This window comes from Dama dama, chromosome 28 (assembly GCF_033118175.1).
Source record: "Dama dama isolate Ldn47 chromosome 28, ASM3311817v1, whole genome shotgun sequence".
Lineage (NCBI taxonomy): Eukaryota > Metazoa > Chordata > Mammalia > Artiodactyla > Cervidae > Dama > Dama dama.
In genome coordinates, this window is record NC_083708.1 from 16,310,295 (window position 1) to 16,333,248 (window position 22,954).

Consider the following 22,954-nt stretch of genomic DNA (forward strand, 5'->3'; position numbering starts at 1 on the left):
TGACTGAACTGGACTGAGCATTTGATAAGATCTCCAATCCTTTCCATCACAAAATCCAAAGTTTTTTTAATATAGTCTCACTACTGCATACATACATTTCATTTGGTGATGAGTTTTAATTTCTGACCAGTAAATAACAAAATTCATTTTTTACTCTTTACCTGTGGATTTATTTTCACTTGTATTGATAAATAGGGTGAGCTATTGTCAGTATAGCTCTGAAGGGTTAAATACAGTAAAACATCACCAATTCTGTTATTCTGCCATCTGTTTAGTAAAGTCAGCCCTAAGTATTTTAGACTCAAGTCTCTTGACCAACATAGGTGGGTGGCAGATGCTCCATTTTTCTCAGATTTCTCTACTTAATTTTTCACTCTTGTCTTGAATTTTGGTTTACTGTAGACTTCCTTAATTTCTGATCTTTGTGTTGATATTTGGTCATCATGGTTTGACACTTGGATTTCTCCTATAACTTAGTTTAACTCCAACTCTGTGATTACATTTCTTACATATGTTAAAGTAATTTTCAGTGACAGTCCTTGGCCCACTGATTATACTGTCTTGTCTCTTCTATAAGTACCTCCCTGAGGTCTTGTATCCCACCACTAATGTGATTAAAATAGTGTTATGTGGCATGCATACTATGAAGTTCAAATGGCTTTTCTTTTAAAATAGTTATATAACTTAAAATACTCATTTCAGTTAAATTAATGAGAGTTATAGAATGTATTAATAAATGATCTGTTAGAGATGCAAATAGTCATTTTTAGTGATGTGCATTGTTAAATCTTTATAATTGAATATTATACTCTTCTAGTATATATCTGACTTGGTTTAGCAAAAACATTAAATTTGGCAGGGTATGATTATTCCTAGTTAATTCCAAAGAAACTATGACATCAGGCCAAAGGATGTTGAACAGGTCTGGACTTGAACTTTTAAGAAATAACCAGGTGAAACACATAAGATGCCTAATAATTTAGGGACATGTAAGCGAGTTTCAGTTTCGAGTAATCTATCTTTCCTAACAGGCTCTCTATTAATGTTGTGTGAAATGCCATGTAATGATTACTACCAGTGCAGTTAAATGCTTTTATAATTAAATCTATATTGAATGGATTTCTTTGTCTTTCCTAAGTAGTTTCTTGCTGGGTGTTTAAAATTCTTGCAGTTTAGAGTATTGTGCTGGAAATTGTAAAATGTTTAAGCATGAAGTGAAATTGTGTTCTGTGGCACGAAAAAATATTTATTTTTGCCAAATAAAGAGGTATTGAGTCATATTCATTAATCTAATAACATATCTTGTAATGCTTGCTACAGCTTAGGAAAGATACTATCTTTTGTGAAATCTATGGGAAATAATACATCTTGGCAAAGAATATAAAAATGTTTATAATTATTTCTTTCACTGTATAATCTTTGTTAGTACTCCATAGGAAGCATGATTCATGGTTGTTGAAAGCACTATGAGTTTAAGTTCTGATTATTCCATTTAGTAGCAATGTGAACATGGGTTACTTATTTATCATTTGTAAGTCTGTCATTTGGAACAAATAATAATACCTGTGGCACAGAGATGTTTTGAAAAATGAATGTGAAGATGTATATGTAACATGCCTAGTGCAGTGTCTACTACTTGATAAATATTAGCTATTATAATCAAGTTTCCTTACTAAACAAACCTCTTTACCTGAAATTATATTGAAATTTATTTAAGAAAACTATATGATGTACATTTCATAATTATCTTACAAATTAGGGAACAGATATTCATAGAAAATATTTATTCTCTTAAGAAAATTCTTTATTTTCTATCCCACAATGATCTGTAAAAAATGAGTTATATACAAATGTATTAATTTAACTGAATATGGTAAAGTCCAAAAATGGGTATTTTAGTGTCAGTGACAGTGAAAGTGAAGTCACTCAGTCATGTCTGACTCTTTGTGACCCCATGGGCTATAACTTGGTAGGCTCTTCCGTCCTTGGGATTTTCCAGGCAAAAATGCTGGAGTGGGTTGCCATTTCCTTCTCTAGGGGATATTCCCAACCCAGGGATCGAACCCAGGTCTCCTGCTTTTTTGTAGGCAGATGCCTTACCATCTGAGTCACCAGGGAAGTCAGTTTAGTGTCAGTGCTTCTGCTTAAATCTCATCTCCAGATTCTCTTTCAAAACTGGAAAATTTTTAACTTTAGTAGATTAATATGAATATTTGAAGTTGTGTGAATCTAAGAAATTTTTTTTTGCAAAAAATAAAGATGGAAAAAGTTAACTTTAGTACATGTGTATACATTTGTCACAAAAAGTTAGCAATTGCTGCCTATTGATGTAAATTAAAGTCTGTGTAGATCATGCAATGTGAGTACTGATCGTCAATCCTGTGTCACTACAGTTCGCATATTGTACAGGTCTCTTGTTGTCTGGAAAGATCTGAGTGTTTTATTACATGCATTGAGTTCTGTTGTGTCTTGAAGCATTTTGAAAAGAGATTCAGCTTTGATATTAGACAACTGAAACCTCAGCTCTGTCACTTACTGGTAATAAAGCATCACTGATTCCTTCCTATGAGCTTTAGTTTCTTTTGTTCATCACATAGAGCTGTGGGTGAGTTAGTATGAGAATGCAGTTATGATAACCACTTGAATGATTCCTATGCCACAGTGGTCATTTCTCTGTTTTAGGCTCTTGTCCATTCAACTATTTTTTTACATTTGAAGCAACAGCTGGCAAGGCTCATTAAGATGCTTTTTCTTAGTCTCTTTCCATGTCAAACTGGCCTTGCCAGTTTGGAGCTGCTATTCTGGAATATCTGCTTGTCTTAGCATAGAACTCATATGCTTGAGAAAACATATGATAGAAAGAAAGAACTGGGCATCAGGGCTGAAGATCTATTTGCTTTGTGTGCCTATAACCTAAGAGATGTGTGACTTCTCCAGGCCTCAGATTCCTCATTTGTAGAATGATGATACCAACAATGTATTTGTCTTGTTGTCTGATGTTGTGAGAATCAAGTCATAGGTGGTTTAAAAAAGCTTCTTAAGGAAGCAACATAAATATCTGTCAAAAGAGATATGGATATGGAAAAAGAATATATGGATAAAGAAGATCCTTTTGGTAGAACTTCTGATGCTGTAATTGAGAGAGCTGATGTTGCTGTTGAGAGTCTGATACCAGGACTGGAGCCCCTGGTGCCTCAATGCCTCCCTTCTCAGATGAAATCTGTGACCTCGAACTGCACAGATTCTCTTGCCAGGGTAGATTTCCTGATTGATTGCTCTCTGCTGTCTAACCCCTCTACTGACCTTCTGGAAGAGTTTGGCCCCAAAGCCATCTCTCAACCATGTCTCAATCAACCACCTATGACTTGATTCTCACAACATCAGACAAGACAAATATATTGTTGTTATCATCATTCTACAAATGAGGAATCTGAGGCCTAGAGAAGTCACAAACTTCTTAGGTTATAGGCACTCAAGGGTTATAGGCGCACATTTCTCAAGCATATGCTCCAGCCCATAAAGCTGCAGAAGATAGTAATCTCATCTCAGGTTTCAGTGTCTCTGAGGGCTTGGACAAGGTGGCAAAAGACGAGTTTGACCCTATTCCTGCATGGATAACCAAAGCCCCGCAAGTTGGGCACTCTAGAAACAGCAGTGGGAGCTCCGAGTCCAGTCTTCCCATCCTAGCCAGGTCTTTACTGCTGATCTGTCAGCTCATGGAGCTGTAGCCATGCCCCAGTTGCAGAGGCAGTTCTGTAACCTCCATACCATAATACACATTTTCATTATGGAGTTATAAGAAAATGATTTTTTTTTAATCTGCAAATAAGGGGCCCTCTAGCCCTGATCTCCTATCCCTTGCCTTCTCCCGCAGAAATGATAAGGAAGGAAAATCCCTTTGGCCCTCCAGATATTCTCTGGCCAGCTCCTTTCTCTCAGTTTGCTGGGTTCTCTCATCTCCCTTCTTCAGTAGCATTATCTTACATCAAGCACTAGATGCCACGAGCCTCACCTCTGCTGGAATGGACTCTGCCACAAGTCTAACTGTAACTGAAACTAGTGAGTTGATACCTTTGTCTCATTCTTGTTAGGAGTGGCCTCTCAAATGGATCCTCCCAACCCCATCTCCTCTGTCCAGATGCTGATGAATGTGTTTCTCTGCTTTTGGTTTTCTATCCTGCTGCTTATCCTGAGGACATGGCTTCTTCAGCTGGTCTTCACTCCAGGCAGTAACCTAGAGATGGGTGTGTGGTGTAAGAGAAGATAAAACTGACTGATGTTATATGTCTGGAAAGAGGAATTGAGCCCAACACTAGCCAACCAACCCTGACCTTGTTTGATCATAGACTTAGCCAAGGGATTTTACACCCCATGCAACCTGCCCAGCATCCGTCCAGCATTCTGGCTTCCACTGAACCATGATTTCTCAAATCTGGAGACGTGACTGCAAGAACTTGAGATCCTCAGATAAAATGTGTACATTATATAAATTCCAAGTATTGCCATTCCTTGTTGTGTTTAACTATCCCAAGCTGGGATTTCAGAATTAGTCTAAAACGAGACAATATGGTAATATGATACCTTTTATTAGAAGACTTTTCACTGAGGGGTAGATGGGGGAAGGGAAGGAACTGTAGCAGAAACAGATGCATTTTTCTTGTGATGTTTATTTTGAATCAAATGTTATAAATTGTGTATAAATGAAGATGCCAAACAGTTCTGTTTCCACTTGGCATTTCAAGTTCAATGTCAGGCGTCTGTGCAGGGTTTTTATCTCTTTCCCTTGTATAACTAACTATGCAGCAATCCTACAGTGTAGCATATGGAATCATTTTACATAGACTTGTGTGTTGCTATAAGCTTTCAGCAGGTTCTCTGTCTTTGTAGAATAAGCATGTTGTTTATTTTCAGATAATCAGAAATAAATATGCTGACACATTAGGCACAGTTTGACTCTGGCTACTTAATTTTCTTTCTCTCTGATGTTTGAACTGAAGAATACAGCCAGTGAAATATGTTCAGTTGGTTTTCCTTGTCTACTTAGATTAAAAAAAAAAAACAAAGCATAGTTTTCTCAATAACCTTAGAATATTGTTCATAAAATAAATAAGGACCCCTGCACTGATGTGAAAAAAAATAGATGATGTGGTACATATATACAATGGAATATTAATCAGCTACAAAGATGAATGAAATTGTCCCATTTGCACAGACATTGTTGGACCGAGAGACTGTCACATAGAGTGAAGTAAGTCAGAAAGAGAAAAATAAACATATATTTACGCATATATGTGGAATCCAGAAAAATGGTATAGATGGTCTTATTTGTAAAGCAGAAATAGAGATAGACATAGAGAACAAATGTATGGATACCAAGGCAAGAAGGGGACTGGAATGAATAGGGAGATTGGGATTGACTGCCTTTCCCAGTGGTTTAGCGGTAAAGGATCAGCCTGAAATGCAGGAGTTGCAGGAGACTCAGGTTCGATCCCTGGGTCAGAGAAATTCCCCTGGAGGAGAGCATGGGAACTCATTCCAGTATTCTTTCCTGGAGAATCCCATGGACAGAGTAGCCTGGCGGCCTCCAGTCCATAGGGTCACAAAGAGTGGGACACAACTGAGGCGACTTAGCAAGCATGCATGCATTGACATACATATGCTATCAATACTAGGTATAAAACAGGTAACTAATGAGAACCTATAACATAACACAGGGAACTCCACTCAGTGCTCTGTGGTGACGTAAATGGGTGGTGGTTTAACTGCTAAGTCGTGTCCGACCCTTGGGACCCCATAGACTGTAGCCCAACAGGTTCCTCTGTCTATGAGATTTCCCAGGCAAGAATGCTGGAATGGGTAGCCATTTCCTTCTCCGGTGGATTTTCCCAACCCAGGGATTGAAGCCGGGTCTCCTGCATTGCAGGTGGATTCTTTATCAACTCAGCCACCAGGGAACCTAAATGTGAAGGAAACAGAAAAAAACAGGGGACATATGTAAACAGATAGCTGATTCACTTTGTATAAGCAGAAACCAACCCAACATTGTAGAGCAACTGGACTTCAATTAAAAATATTTTTAAAAGTACTTCTTAAACTGAAAAAAGTTATCTGCAAATGCATTGTGTTCTTGATTCCACTGGTTTTCAGGTAACAGTTTCATATATGTAGAAGGATTGAATATTGGTTATATTTTTTAATGTTCTTGATGTATTTTCTCACGGAGTTACAGTGGTTCTTTCCAAATGGCTGGCTGCTGTTAGGAGGTGTCTGTTCCCTAGCAACAGCATTTCCTGCAGGCCCTCTGTAGCAACACAGCTTCTGGACATTAGTACGCACTACATGTCATAGTTCAGTGGTTTATTCACCTTCACCAAACACATCTGTGGACTTTCTACAGCTCATCAAATGAATGGAAACTCATTGACCATGACTTGGCAACCTGCCTGGGTTAACACTTATACATTTCATTAGATATTTGATTTTATCTATTTGTTAAGTGTAATAATTTATTTTTTGAACTGAAGTCTTTTTTATTTATGATAACTATGATTGCTTATCAAATAAACCTAATATTTTTGAATTTCATAAGCATCTGCAAAATTGTGCTTTCCATATTTCTGGTTGATATCCAACCTTATTAAATATATTAGTGCAAAAATAATAGTTGCCAAAGCCCAGAGTTTTACTTAAGCTAGCAAATAATTAGTACATCACTATAAATAAGCCCTTTATTAATAAATTTGTTAATGGTTATTCTGGCTATGGAAATAAGTTCAAATTGGCTTTTAACCTAACAGAGGGCTTTAGTTTTATTATATCAAAGTGAATAGCTCTGCTTATATGTAATTTCAATTGTTAGGCAAAGAGAGCCCTTGCATAATATATTTTGTGTTTTTAATAGTTGTTGTTCTTAGGTTCTGTTGAAGCACATTTCCATCAAAATGACCACATAAATCTTGAAAAGGTGCAAGTTTTTGGAGTAATCAGATATTTCTCAGCAATCAGCCTGAAAATAGTCCTGACAATTCACAGTACAGCTAATTAGTCTGTAGCTATATTAATTGATGTAAGACTTGCTGGTTGTTACTTTGGGATTATAATTTTGGTTTTTTCCAAAATCTTTGATGCAATCATGATATCCACTTGTAAAACTGGTATAATGCTGGAGACTAGTGAAACATTGAGTTTTGCATCTGCACTTTAAAATCTTCTATTATGGCATTAGCATTATAGATGGTTCCTTAATGCCTACAACTCAGGATATTGCTTTAGTTTCTAAAAAGAGAAAATAGCTAAAGACTAAACTTATTTAAATTCTATTTCCCTTTACTCAAATCATTATATAACTTTTTAAAAATAAAGTCTTATTTATATGTAGAGTCTTGTTTTTCACACAGCACTCAAGAAGCATGTGTGAGCAAATTATTTTTCCTGCCACCTACTGTGATATAATTCCCAGGTGCTACTTCAGAAACAGAGTGGTTATAAGGAGTAGAGATCTGGGGAGAGGGAAGGTTGAGAGGTTTCTTTGCAAGCAAAGTCTTAACACAGGTGAAAGTGAAGTTCACTCAGTTGTGTTCGACTCTTTGTGACCCCATGGACTATACAGTTGATGGAATTCTCCAGGCCAGAATTCTGGAGTGGAGAGCCTTTCCCTTCTCCAGGGGATCTTCCCAACCCAGGAATTGGGCTGGGGTCTCCTGCATTGCAGGCAGATTCTTTACCAACTGAGTTATGAAGGAAGCCGTATGTGTGCACAAAAGCATTGCAACATTGCTTTGTCCATGTCTGGAACATAGAAATATAAATCTCTTTCAAAAGAGCAGTAGTAAATATGAGTTTTCACTAGAAAATTTAGTACAAAACAACATGCTATTCAACTAGTAACAAACAGTTGTTTTTTAGAGAAATGGACAATGGTTACAACAAAATAATTTATGGCCATAACCGTTTGAAAAGATGGATATTAATGACACTGTGATTTAAAGAAATATAAGCTTTGAGATAGCTATATAACTCATAGGATCAATACAAATGTAAAACTCTGACAATATCAAGTACTGATGAGATTTTCTGTAAAATAACTGATCTCACATACTGTTAGTAGGGATGAATTGACTGCAGCAGTTTTAGAAGCTGTAAACTAACAAGGTAAACCCTGTGACCATCAATTTCCATTCTGAGTATCTTAAAAAAAATTAGTGCATTTGACTAAGGAGATATCAACAGGGATGGATTGCAAACAAATTAAAATCTTAATTAAAAGGGAAAGATAAATGCAGTATATTTAAAAATTTATTTTTATTTTATATTGGAGCATAGTTGGTTAAAAATGTTGTGTTAGTTTCAGGTGTTTAGCAAAGTGATTTGGTTACGCATATACTTGTATCTATTCTGTTTCCTATTTAGGTTATTACAGAATATTGAGCATGTTCCCTGAGCTATAAGTATTAATAGGTTCATTTTGTTTATCTCTTTTATAGGCAGCAATATGTATGTGCCATTCCCAAACTCCCAATCTATGTCTCCCCCTCCATCCCTCTGAGTAGCCATAAATTCTTTCTCTGAGTCTGTGAGTCTATTTCTATTTTGTAAATAAGTTTATTTGTATCATTTTTTAAAAGATTCTGCATATAAGTGATATCATATGATGTTTGTCTTTCTCTGATTTGCTTCATTCAGTATGATAATCTTCAGGTCCATTCATGTTATTACAATGAACTTATTTCATTATTTTTACTGGCTGAGTAATATTCCATTGTATATGGGTACCTCATCTTCTTTATCCATTTATCTGTTGATGGAAATTTAAATTGCTTTCAGGTCTTGGCTACTGCAAACAGTGCTGCAGTGAACACTGGAGTGCTTGTATTCTTTTGAGCCATGTTTTTCTCCAGATATATATCCAATAGTGGGATTGCTGGATTTTATGATAGCTCTGTTTTAGTTTCTTAAGTAACCTCAATACTGCTCTCCATAATGGCTGCACCAATTTACACTTCCATCAACTGTGTAGAAGGATTCCCTTTTCTCCACACTGCCTCTGGCATTTATTGTCTGCAAACTTTTTAATGATGGCCATTCTGACCGATGTGAGTTGATAGCTCATTGTTTTTTCCCCTGGGGCCCTGGCTTACACTAGACCTTGTATGCACCTTTCAAGAATGATTTCTGTTTCCTTCAGTCCTATGGAATTCCTGTGATCAAATCCTGCTGGCCTTCAAATCAGATTATCTAGGGCTTCTTCCTCCAATTACTAGATCCTTAGAGACTGACACGGGGCTTAGGACTTTCACTCCTGTGGGAGAGCCTCTGTAATATATTTATTTTCCAGTTTGTGGGTTGCCTACTCCATCAGGTATGGGCTTTCATTTGATGTTTTTTTTTTTTTTTTTTTTGGCCAGGACATGTGGCATGTGGGATCTTTAGTTCCTTGAGCAGGGACCAAACCCATGTCTCCTGCAGTGGAAGCTTGGAGTCTTAAACTCTGGACTGCCAGGGAAGTCCCAGGGATTTGATTTTATTGCAGTTGTGCCCTTCCTACTGTCTCATTATGGCTCCTTCTTTGTCTTTGGATGTTGGGTATATTTTTTTTTTTTTGTAGGTTCCAGTGTTGGTTTTTGTTTGTTCATTTTTTTTTTTTCTTTTTGGTCGATGGAGCAGTTAGTCATGATTTTGATGTTTTTATAAGAAGAGGTAAGTTCATGCCCTTCTATTTGTCCATCTTGCCAGCAAGTACTCAAAATGTGGTATATATATATTTTTTTCATTTATTTTTATTAGTTGGAGGCTAATTACTTTACAATATTGTAGTGGTTTTTGTCATACATTGACATGAATCAGCCATGGAGTTACATGTATTCCCCATCCTGATCCCCCCTCCCACTTCCCTCTCCACCCAATTCCTCTGTGTCTTCCCAGTGCACCAGGCCCGAGCACTTGTCTCATGCATCCAGCCTGGGCTGGTGATCTGTTTCACCCTAGATAATATAGATGTTTCGATGCTGTTCTCTCGAAACATCCCACCCTTGCTTTCTCCCATATTTTTATACAAAGAAATAATCCACATGAGCAAGGTTCAGCAGAAATAACCAATCACACTTTTACAGAGATGAAAGGTATTCTTTCAATCAGACTGCTACAGAAATGAGAGATATTGACAGTACAGTATCAAAGGGATCCAGGAGATAATAAGAGGGAAAAACTGATGTGATGTGAAGCAGCAGTTGAAGTTTTCTCCAAGAATTTATTAAAGATACAGATGCTCAGAATCTTAAAAGCACACATATTGCAAGCAGGATAGTGGAGAAAAGAAAAAAAAACTAAACAAATAACGCTTAGAAAAATTGTGCTACAATGAAAGAAATCAACCCTGAAGGACTGATGCTGAAACTGAAGCTCCAATACTGTGGCCATCTGATGCAAAGAACTGACTCATTGGAAAAGACCCTGATGCTGGGAAAGACTGAAGGTGGGAGAAGGAGATGAGAGGACAAGATGGTTGGATGGCATCCCCAGCTCAATGGACATGAGATTGAGAAAGCTCTGGGAGATGGTGAAAGACGGAAGCCTGGTGTGTTGCAGTCCATGGGGTCACAAAGAGTCAGACACAACTGAGCGACTGAACAGCAACAGGATGGAGACAAAAGAGATCTGAAAACTAGCCAGAGAAAAAAGACTGATTACTTAAAAATTGATTGCTAATGTCTCAAAAACAATGGTAATAATATTTTTCTGTACTGAGAGATGGGAATGAGTCATAAATGTAAACTGAAAAAACCCTCTTTCAATAAAGACCCTGGAACAGAGACACAGCTAGACAGCACATATGGAAAGCTGTCATTACCAGCTATTCCTCTCACAAAGTTCCTCTCACTACAGAAAATTTTAAGCTTTCAGGTTGTACTTCAGGGAAAAGGAAAATAATTGCAGGAGATAGGTTAGGATACAAAAAAGGAAGAGTCAACAAGTAAAATGTAAATTGTTGAATAAATTGAAGAAACATTTCTTGGATAAAAATAATAAATATCAGATTTGTAGGGTTAAATCAAGCTAGAGTTTAAATCCTAGAAGATATCATATTAGTTGAGAGTGCAGTGATATTAGTTTAAACATTCTAAGCTGCTTATATTTTTTCAGGAAGAGGTCAAAGATACTGATCATCATTGAACTTTATTGAGAGTTAAATCACTAATGAAAAGTCAATAACAGAAAATATATCACTGACAGAAAAGAGAATCAGTTCAAGTAGGGCAAGATGATTGTTAAAGAATAAAGAAAATAAAAGAACAAAATCAGTTGATAGAAATGAATAGAAACATATAAATAATCATAATCATTGTAAATGGTTTCAACTCTTCTATAAAAGATAACTGATTATCAAAAATCAATTAAACTACTTTCTGTAAGAGACATAGCTAGAATACAGGGCAGTGAAAGGCAAGCTGGACATAATGAAAAAACCCACATCAAGGATAAATCAACAAAATAAAGCTCTTGTAATCATACTAATACTTTACAAAATAAATTTTAAGGGTAAAAATCTTTAAAGAGGAGAAGAGGAGCACTATCCTTTTTAAAAAAAGATTCAAAACATCCTGCAGATAATTTCAATTTACATGTGTCCCATGAAACTTTAAAATACATAAAGCAAAAATTTACATAACTTCAAGGAGAAATAGAAAACTCTACCATGATAGTGGGAAATTGTAATGCATGTCTCTTAGAATTAGATCACATTATAAAATAAAGCAGGAAGGATTTAAGAAGATTTAAACAGTTGCATAAATAGATTGATTTAATAGGCATATATATATATATATAAAACCCATGTACTCCAAAACTAAAGAATAAATATACTTTGAAAATTTTCTAAAAACTTCAGAAAAATTGACCATATCCTAGAATATAAAGCAATCTAAAAGTTTATAGCCTTTCGCCAGTATATCACCATTTTTAAGCCATAGAACTGAAGTTTTTATATGTATTAAAATCTATTACAAAAATGGTCTTATAAAATATATTGCTTATAAATTGTGCCTTTAAAAATACTTGAAAGTCATAATTCACATAACTATGGGTCAAAGAAAAATAAGGGAAATTAGAAAATACTTCATATTGAAAAATGATGAAAAATTTACTTATCAAAGCATATATATATAGGATGGATAAGCAACAAGGTCTAGTATAACACAGAGAACTATATTCAATATCCTGTGATACAACATGCTGGTGTTTAGTCTCCAAGTCATGTCCTACTGTTTTGCCACTCCATGGACTGTAGACCCCCAGGTTCCTCTGTCCATGGGATCTCCAGGCAAGAACACTGGAGTGGGTTGCCATTTCCTCCTCCAGGGGATCTTTCCACCCAGGGATCTAACTCTCATCTCTTGTCTCTTGCACAGGTGGGTTCTTTACCACTAGCGCCACCTGAGAATCCCCAAGGCGGATTCTTTACCACTGAGCTATCAGGGAAATGGCATAATGGGAAAGAAAATAAAAAAGAATGTCTAGATGTAGATATCTGAGTCCCTTAGTACACAGCAGAGATTGGCACAACATTGCAAATAAACTGTATTTCAGTTCAGTTCAGTCACTCAGTGTTGTCCGACTCTTTGCGACCCCGTGGACTGCAGCGTGACAGGCTTCCCTGTCCATCACCAACTCCTGTAACTTGCTCAGACTCATGTCCATTGAGGAGTCAGTGATGACTCCAACTACCTCATTCTCTGTCATCCCCTTCTCCTCCTGCCTTCAATCTTTCCCAGCATCAGGGTCTTTGCCAATGAGTCAGTTGTTTGCATCAGGTGGCCACAGTATTGGAGCTTCAGCTTCAGCATGAGTTCTTCCAATGACTATTCAGGACTGATTTCCTGGTTTGCTCTTCTTGTAGCCCAGAGGACTCTCAAGAGTCTTCTCCAACACCATAGTTAAAAAGCATCAATTCTTTGGGGCTAACCTTTCTTTATAGTTCAACCCTCATGTTCATACATGACTACTGGTTCAATAAAATAATTAAATAAAAAAGCATATATAGAGAAATAATTGATAGAATTAGTCTTTTATGAATAATATTGTATTACTTTCCTATTGAATAGCAATTGAAACTGAAAAATAAGGGCTAAGAAACCAGTTTAAGAACTTAGAAAAGGAAGAATAGAATAAACCAAAACAAAATAATGAGCAGGCAATTTTAAATGTAAAAAATTAAATAATAAAAAAAAAAAAAGAATAAAAAAAAAAAAAAAGAAAAAAAAATTAAAGAATAGAAAATAAGGAAATAGTAAGGAAGACAATCAAAGGTAAGGCTAGTTCTTAAAAAAAATCTAATAAAATAACTTTTGGTAAGAATGATCAAAACACAAAAATAAACAGTATTGTCAATGAAAAGACATACTTTTAGAAGCAGCAGATATTAAAAACATGACAAATATAATAAGCTTGCTAGGAGCACATAAAGTACCACATTGGCTAATCGAGCAGTACTATGAAAGGTTTCGTCTTTTTAATCTGCTGTGATCAAGTTTTCACAGGGTAAGTAGGAAGAAAGTGTATTCAGTTAGGTGAAATAGTTGGATATTTTTCCTATTTCTTTTCTTTTCTCTTTTTTTATATATCTGTTTATTGAGGCTACTAGGCAAATGACTCTTCCTGTGAACCTATAACTTGGGTTATTATATACATGATAAGATTATTGTTTTTCATTTTAGAAAAGAAGAGATGCTTATTTTTCTATCATTTGCACAAAAAACTCCTAACATTCTAGGCTATTTTTTTTTTTTTTTTTTTTGTCATTTGGGGTTGTCCAATTCAATCTCTATTCTAAATTCTATAATATTAGTTGGAAAAACTGGAAAGGCAAAAACTATCTTTTCTACCCTTTTTTTCCTCCTGCAAATAGCTTTTTTTGTGTGTGCACATGAGTTTTGGCCATTTAGATTCATTTGTATGGTGTTTGGAAGGTAGATGTGAGGTGGAGGCCACATGCTTGATGTCTTTGATTTATCGCTACCTGGAAGTCCCTGGAAACATGTGACTTGCTTGCAAAACAACAGTGTCTATCTCCAGATTTCAGTGTATGAGGAAGCAAACATAACATTGGTGAGTTTTTGCTCTTAATTTCTAAACTCAAGAGCCTAGTCTCATGTTTCATTTTTTTTCTCCTTCTGAGTCTAAGAAGGGCTCATGGTTGATGTTGTGGGTTCTTGATTTAAATTTCTATGTGGTGATAAATTTAGGGCATCAGTTGCATGTTGTTTTCACAGATCTCCCCTAGAATCTGCTCCTCAGGAGCTTCCAGTGTTTAGGTATCTAATTGTCTGATTAATCTCTTGCATTAAAATGCAAGGGATTGTTTCTTGTCCTAAACCTTGACTGTGACAGACTCAGACTCTTTGGATATTTCCTTCTTTATACAATAGAGCATTGTACTTCCTTGCCATAGATTTGACAGTAGAATCAGTGACAACTGAAGTACTGCTGATTTGTTTTCTTCTCTTGAATCCCTGAGTATCAGGGCAGAGAAAGCTAATCATTCAAAATCTACAAAAACATCGACTTCAGCTTGACATATCTCTCTGTCAGGATGAGTACTGCTACACTTGTAACACAATTTTCCTCTAGCTTTCTCCAGTCAGGTATGTGTAGTGTGGGTAACAGACAGTGCCTGAGAAAAACAGGTCAGTGTCCATATGTATCCTTATAATTAGCCAAATATAATACTAGGAATATATTTTGTGAATATTGCTCAGTGAAAACCTAAGTGATTATTTTAAAAAAATCAACGGATCTGATTAAGCTATAGTTCTTCATGTTTGTACATGATGTGATTGTGAAATCAGAAAGTGTACTCATTACTCCAGAGAGCTATCCATTCATTAATATTAATAACAAGTAGATTTTACCCTGAGAGATATTTGAACATATCAACAGACTCTTGACCTAACCCATGTATTGCTCCTGGGAAGAATCAATAGGTGATAGGTGACCATTTATCTAAATCTATATACCTGCCATTTGATTTGCCTCAGTAATCTTGGGGTCTTTATTTTAAGTCAGGCTTGGTATAAAATAATCCCAAAGGAATTTAGCACTCAAGTTCTAGGGCATAACACTCGCTGTCAGCTATTCTTCCTGCCCAAAAGATATGTTGTACTTTTCCTATTTTTTTTTTCCATTAGTTTCAAGTGAAGTAGGATGAGAATTGAGTTTTACTAGTTTATCCCTCTTCCAGTTTAATGTTACAAATTTAATTCTGTTTCAGTTAGAAAATAGTCATAAATAGCATTCCACTCTGAAAACAAATTTGTTTGTGTAGCTCTATAAGATGGTTTTGGGAGATCTTTGAATTAGTGATCAATCTATGGAGCTCTTTTTCCAATGGCCATAATATACGGGATCAAGAATCAGGGATGTGAACAAACACAAAGGACTGAGTTATCAAACTAGACCCACACGAGTCATAGATCTTACTCAGTGACATGCTTTACTTATAATCCCAAGGTTACAAACAGTTTAAAGGCACAGATGAAGTAGAAGAGGTCCCATCTGGCTCCCCAGGTCATTCCTTCCAGCATCAGTCATACTCTCTCTGGCCTAGAGAAAGAGATGGTGTTTCTAGTGATGTTGGCAGGGCAGCTAACACAGGGGATGTATTGTACTATCTCCATTTCCCACCCTGTGTGAGCGCAGTTGCTTCTGTCACGTCCAACTCTTTCCACCCTGTGAGCTATAGCCTGCCAGGCTCCTCTGTCCATGGGATTTTCCAGGCATGAATACTGGAATGGGTTTTGCCATGCCATCCTCCAGGGGACCTTCCCAACCCAGGGATCGAGCACACGTCTCCTGCATTGCAGGTGGATTCTTTACCCATTGAGCCACCTAGGAAGCCCCCATTCTCCACCTCACCTACTACTAAAGCTTATGTGTTATTTTCAGATAGCCATGACTCACAGATTCATAGCTTGTTGTACACATGCAACTCTAAACCAGAGTCAAGGATATCTTGTTAAAAGTATTCCACAGACGACGATTCTCTCCCTAGTCAATATTATTAGTTTATATTCTAAACCAAAAAATAACTAGATTTGTTTCTTTGTGAGTTAATTAGAGCAAATTGTTTGTCTTCTTCTTTCCCTGAGGTATTCTCCATTGATTCCTGCAATCAACAGAGACATTGATCATAAGCCAACTGCTTTACTCCTTCCCCAGAGTAGAAATATGTGTGACTTCTTTCACTATTATCCTTAATAAACTACATGTAGAACTCTTGTTTCCCATCCCTGCAACTTCAAACTTTGCTGATCTAGAGGGCTTAGTACTTAAGATAAAAAATGCTTCCACCAGGGGACATATAATACCCCATTTAAATTGAAAGTTGAGATTCCTGCTTACTTTTCAGTTCAGTTCAGTGGCTCAGTCGTGTCCAACTCTTTGCGACCCTATGGACTGCAGCATGCCAGGCCTCCCTGTCCATCACCAACTCCTGGAGCTTACTCAAACTCATGTCCATTGAGTCGGTGATGCCATCCAACCATCCCATCCTCTGCCATCCCCTTTTCCTCTCGCCTTCAATCTTTCCCAGCATCAGGGTCTTTATAGGGTCTTTACTTTAGAGAGTTACAATATTGATTGTGGTGTTTGTTTTAATATACCAATTGGAATCCTTTTTCATTCACATAATTAGAGAGGTAGGATTATGTCTGAAATCCAGAAGATCCTCTGGGGTGCTTTATCCATTAAGAAAAATGAATGATAAACAATAGTAATCCAAAATGGGCAGAACCACTGAGGTCTCAGGCCCTTTAGGAGTGACAAGGTAAAGAATTTCACCCCTCTTAAGTGCTGACTTACTGTGAAGGAAACGTGGAATGGGTTGTTGAAGGAGGAAATTATGACAACTATAGCTTCTGGCCAGTTATAGAAATGAGGTTGCTACAGCTATACCTGTTGCCTTTTTGGTTATTATGTGGATGTACATACATACTTACTGTTTTCTCTCTGCTTTCATCTCATGATTTTATTAAAAATTTGTTGGTGGTGATTAACTTTACAATTTTTTTTAAAGTTTCTGATTATGCAATTTCTGCCAAATTCCAATATTCAAGATTACAAAACATTTTATTTGGAATCAGAGGACTCTAATAGCCTTAGCAAGAAGAATAAAGTTGGAAAGATCACAGTCTTCATTTCAAATTGTATGACAGAGCTATAATAATCAAAAGAATTTGGTACTGGCATAAAAACAGACACACAGACCAATGTAAAACCATACTACATCAAACAAAAAACTTCTGCAAAAGAAAGGAAATAGCAAAATGTAAAGGTGGTACATGCCATGGTAGAGAATATTTGCAAACTGTCCTAACAGGTTAATATCTTATATAGAGAGAACTGCTACACCTCAGTAGGAAAAAGACATGTAACTTTATTAAAAAATGAAAAAAAAATTTTACAGACATTTTTGCAAAGAAGACATCCATATGACCAGAAGTATATGGCAGGTATATGAAAAGTACTCAGCAACACTAATTGTTATGGGAATGCAAAGCAAAACCATAATGAGATATCAACTCACACAGGTAAGAATGGTTGTTGTCAAAAAGTGTTGATGACTATGTGGAGAAAAAGAAAAACTTGTATACTGTGATGGGACTGTAAATTGGTACAACTATTATGAAAAATAGTATGGAAATTCCTCAAAAAATTAAAAATAGAGTTACCACATGATCCAGCAATCCCACTTCTGGATATATATCCAATCTTGATCTCTTGTTTTTTTTTTTTTTTTTTCCCAATTTACAAGTCAAACAGGTGGCATTTCTACTCTAAAGACTCATGCGTGTGTGCAAGTCACTTCAGTCTGAAGAAGGCTCCTGAAAGTCCCTTGGACAAGGAGATCAAACCAGTCAATCTTAAGGGAAATCAACTCTGAATACTCGTTGGACAGACTGAGGCTGAAGCTGAAGCTCCAGTATTTTGGTCATCTGATGCAAACAGCTGAATCATTGGAAAAGTCCCTGATTCTGGTAAAGATTGAGGGCAGAAAGAGAAGAGGTAGTCAGAGAACGAGATGGGTGGATGGCATCACTGAAGCAATGGACATGAACTTGGGCAAACTTGAGGAAATGGTGAGGGACTGGGAGGCCCGGTGTGCAGCAGTCCATTTGGTCACAAGGAGCCACACAGGGCTGGGCGACTGAACAACAACAGCATTCTTTACACTGAAATGGGAAGTCCCCTTGCTCCATATTCATTGTTCAAGTGTTTTAATTCTCATACCTGTTTTTTTTTTTTCATGTTGGTACCTCAAGTTGTTAAGTTTTTCTAGGGTTTATCCTCGCAAAGACTGTGTGGATCACAATAAACTGTGGAAAATTCCAAAAGAGATAGGAATACCAGACCACCTGATCTGCCTCTTGAGAAGCCTGTATGCAGGTCAGGAAGCAACAGTTAGAACTGGACATGGAACAGCAGACGGGTTCCAAATAGGAAAAGGAGTACATCAAGGCTGTATGTTATTACCCTGCTTATTTAACTTATATGCAGAATACATCATGAGAAACGCTGGGCTGGAGGAAACACAAGCTGGAATCAAGATTGCTGGGAGAAATATCAATGATCTCAGATATGCAGATGACACCACCCTTATGGCAGAAAGCGAAGAAGAACTAAAGAGCCTCTTGACAAAAGTGAAAGAGGAGAGTGAAAAAGCTGGCTTAAAACTCAACATTCAAAACAGATCACCATCCCAGGTGGGATGCATGAGACAGGTCCTCGGGCCTGGTGCACTGGGAAGACCCAGAGGAATCAGGTGGAGAGGGAGGTGGGAGGGGGGATCGGGATGGGGAATACGTGTAAATCTATGGCTGATTCATATCAATGTATGACAAAACCCACTGAAAAAATAAATAAATAAATAAAGGAAAAAAAAAAAACAACTCAACATTCAGAAAACTAAGATCATGTCATTTGTTCCCATCACTTCATGGCAAATAGACGGGGAAACAGTGGCTGGCTTTATTTTTCTGGGCTCCAAAATCACTGCAGATGGTGATTGCAGCCATGAAATTAAAAGACACTTACTCCTTGGAAGGAAAGTTATGACCAACCTAGACAGCATTTTAAAAAGCAGAGACATTACTTTGTCAACAAAGGTCCATCTAGTCAAGGCTATGGTTTTTCCAGTGGTCATGTACGGATGTGAGAGTTGGACTATAAAGAAAGCTGAGTGCCAAAGAATTGATGCTTTTGAACTGTGGTGTTGGAGAAGACTCTTGAGAGTCCCTTGGACTTCAAGGAGATCCAACCAGTTCATCCTATAGGAGATCAGTCCTGGGTGTTCATTGGAAGGACTGATGCTGAAGCTGAAACTCCAATACTTTGGCCACCTGATGCGAAGAGCTGACTCATTTGAGAAGACCCTGATGCTGGGAAAGATTGAGGGCAGGAGGAGAAGAGGACGACAGAGGATGAGATGGTTGGATGGCATCACTGACTCAATGGACATGGGTTTGGGTGAACTCTGGGAGTTGGTGATGGACAGGGAGGCCTGGCGTGCTGCAGTTCATGGGGTCTCAAAGAGTTGGACATGACTGAGTGACTGAACTGAACTGAACTGGTCCTCCCAAAGAAATTTGAAGTTTCTCAAGTCTATCAATACCCCCACCCCTGCCAAATATTGCTATGTAAGCTATAATGGCTTCCCTTGACTAGCATAACTCACTGTCTCACAAACTTCAGCCTCTTCCCAATTCAGTTGTAATTTCTCCTTGCTATCAGGGTGTTCCACTTAAATAACAAATATAATTGTTTAACTATAATCCTTAAAATCCTCTTTCATTTCTCTACCAATTATAGAATTAAATCTAAACTCTAGTTTACGAGTTTCTTAAAAATCCACACCCAAACATAATACTTGAGTATGATTTTAATAGTCAAATTATATGGCTATATTTGGGTCTGTCTTTGCTAGAAAATGTGACTGTGAGTGAGGGGCCAGGTTTTATTTATCTGTGTATCTAAATAAAAACATTAGTCTTACCAAAAACTATTATTTTATTAATTCATTCAAATCACTTTTTGAAACTTACTTATGTATCAAGTGTTCTTCTGGGTGCTGGGTATACAATCTGAAGAAGAGAGACAGAATTACTATTTTCATAAAGATATGTCAGAGACACGAAGTATATGTACAAAGATTTCCACCTTTGTCACCTTCTACCTATCCATGCCCCAACACACGAAACTTTTCACCATTTTTATAAAACTTCCATTCTTATGGTACGAGCCTTAAAGACTCAAAATTGTGTGCTTCCTTGAGATCATAAAATCAGGAGCATCTATAATGGCTTAAGTATAAATTTCCCTCCTTACTCTGTTTCCACTGATAAGGTTTCTTAGAGAAACAACCCCATTTCTCAAGGAACCAGACACAGTTTTGCTTATCCCTGAGTAGTGGGCTTTACTTCCCTGATAGCCATAGTATTATTCCAACAGTTCAATGATATATCATCTTAAAGGAGTCAGGGGGTATCTTGCCTCCTTGATACTATAAAGCCTGCCTCCCCCAGCCCCCATTTGCTCATTCTCTTCTTGAGTGCACACCCGTGTGGCCCTGTGTGATGCAATGTCCACCTCCTGGCTGTGAGTATAGGTGACTAACTGCAGTTATTTCAGTTGTCCAGTGTTGGGTGACGTTATGTTCAGCCATTCCTATAGTTATAAGGCAAGAATCCTTTCTTCACCAGTGGAGTGAATGAAAGGTAATTAAAACAGTTCCTCTGCCTGTACATCTGTGCTGTTTCTTCATAGTTGACAAATAAAAGGATGTATCTAAAGTTTCTTCTATTATGAAGATTTCCTAACTTTTCAGGAAGGGTTATTCCATTCTCTTTCTTCTTGCTCATTATTCAATCCTCTATACCATGCCATAAATTATTTGTTTCTGTTATTGTCTTCTTCCTCATGGTGAGCACCCGAATGAAGAAAAAAGTCTTTGTATTCCCACTATCTAGTAAAGTGAATGCATTAATTTATCTCACAAATGTTTCTTAGCAAATAAATGTATTCAAATACAAATTCTTCTTTTAAAAAAACTCACAGCCATTTAGAAAAATTGCACTGTACCAGCCTCCATGATTTAAAGTCCTATGGTTGAGAAAAACTTAGTAACACAAAGTTATAAATCATGGCTGGGAAAAGTCAGTTTGGTCTCTCAAATAACAGATACATATAAAGAAAATAAATATGTTATAATATGATTAAATTAGAATGCCTTTAGTTATATTGTATACTATTTTGGAGATCTCATTTTTTGTGATAGCATATTTATATAACTAAAATTTTAAAGACTCAGTAGAAAAACGAATTGAAAGGGAAAGTATGTGTTTTAAAATATGTTTCAAATAGTTTCTGAGAAGTCTAGCACATTCAGGGAATACAATTATGTAGAAATTGCTAAAAAGCTATTTGAAGTAAAAGCATGACAATCTCTATTCCATTCAGATAGCTTCATTAAGTGGAAATAATAAAAAAGCCATTGGAACTTTCCATCATCATTTCTGAACATTTTATTAAATCCCTAATGAACAATGGAAGGCAGAATAGACAAAGTTGCACATTGTTAAACTCTTGTGCCGAATGTTTTGAGAAAAAGTCTAGGAATTAGGTTCTGATAGATTTCTGTGTTAGTCAGTAAGTAACTTAATTTGCCAATAGAAAGAATAAGCTATCTCTATCGCTTGTGCTATGATTTGGTCATATTCTTTTGTAAGAGAAAGAGAGAGAGAAAGTAAATACAATAGACAAAGGAAAAGGAGAGGAAAAGACAATGAGTGAGACATAGAAGGAGAATGTCCCTTAGTTTTCAGTAAAACAATTACAACATACTGTAGAATACATGATTCTAAATAACGACAAAGGAGGCAACATATCCCATTGACATTTCTTTCTTTTTTTTTTTTTGGCTTCTCATTACTTTTATTTATTTATTTTTCCATTTATTTTTATTAGTTGGAGGCTAATTACTTTACAATATTGTAGTGGTTTTTGTCATACATTGACATGAATCAGCCATGGATTTACATGTATTCCCCATCCCGATCCCCCCTCCCACCTCCCTCTCCACCCGATTCCTCTGGGCCTTCCCAGTGCACCAGGCCCGAGCACTTGTCTCATGCATCCAGCCTGGGCTGGCGATCTGTTTCACCCTAGATAATATAGATGTTTCGATGCTGTTCTCTCAAAACATCCCGCCCTCGCCTTCTCCCATAGAGTCCAAAAGTCTGTTCTGTACATCTGTGTCTCTTTTTCTGTTTTGCATATAGGGTTATCATTACCATCTTTCTAAATTCCATATATATGCTTTAGTATACTGTATTGGTCTTTATCTTTCTTGCTTGCTTCACTCTGTATAATGGGCTCCAGTTTCATCCATCTCATTAGAACTGATTCAAATGAATTCTTTTTAAAGGCTGAGTAATATTCCATGGTGTATATGTACCACAGCTTCCTTATGCATTCGTCTGCTGATGGGCATCTAGGTTGCTTCCATGTCCTGACTATTATAAACAGTGCTGCAATGAACATTGGGGTGCACATGTCTCTTTCAGATCTGGTTTCCTCAGTGTGTATGCCCAGAAGTGGGATTGCTGGGTCACATGGCAGTTCTATTTCCAGTTTTTTAAGGAATCTCCACACTTCTCCATAGTGGCTGTACTAGTTTGCATTCCCACCAACAGTGTAAGAGGGTTCCCTTTTCTCCACACCCTCTCCAGCATTTATTGCTTGTAGACTTTTGGATAGCAGCCATCCTGACTGGCGTGTAATGGTACTTCATTGTGGTTTTGATCTGCATTTCTCTAATAATGAGTGATGTTGAGCATCTTTTCATGTGTTTGTTAGCCATCTGTATGTCTTCTTTGGAGAAATGTCTGTTTAGATCTTTGGCCCATTT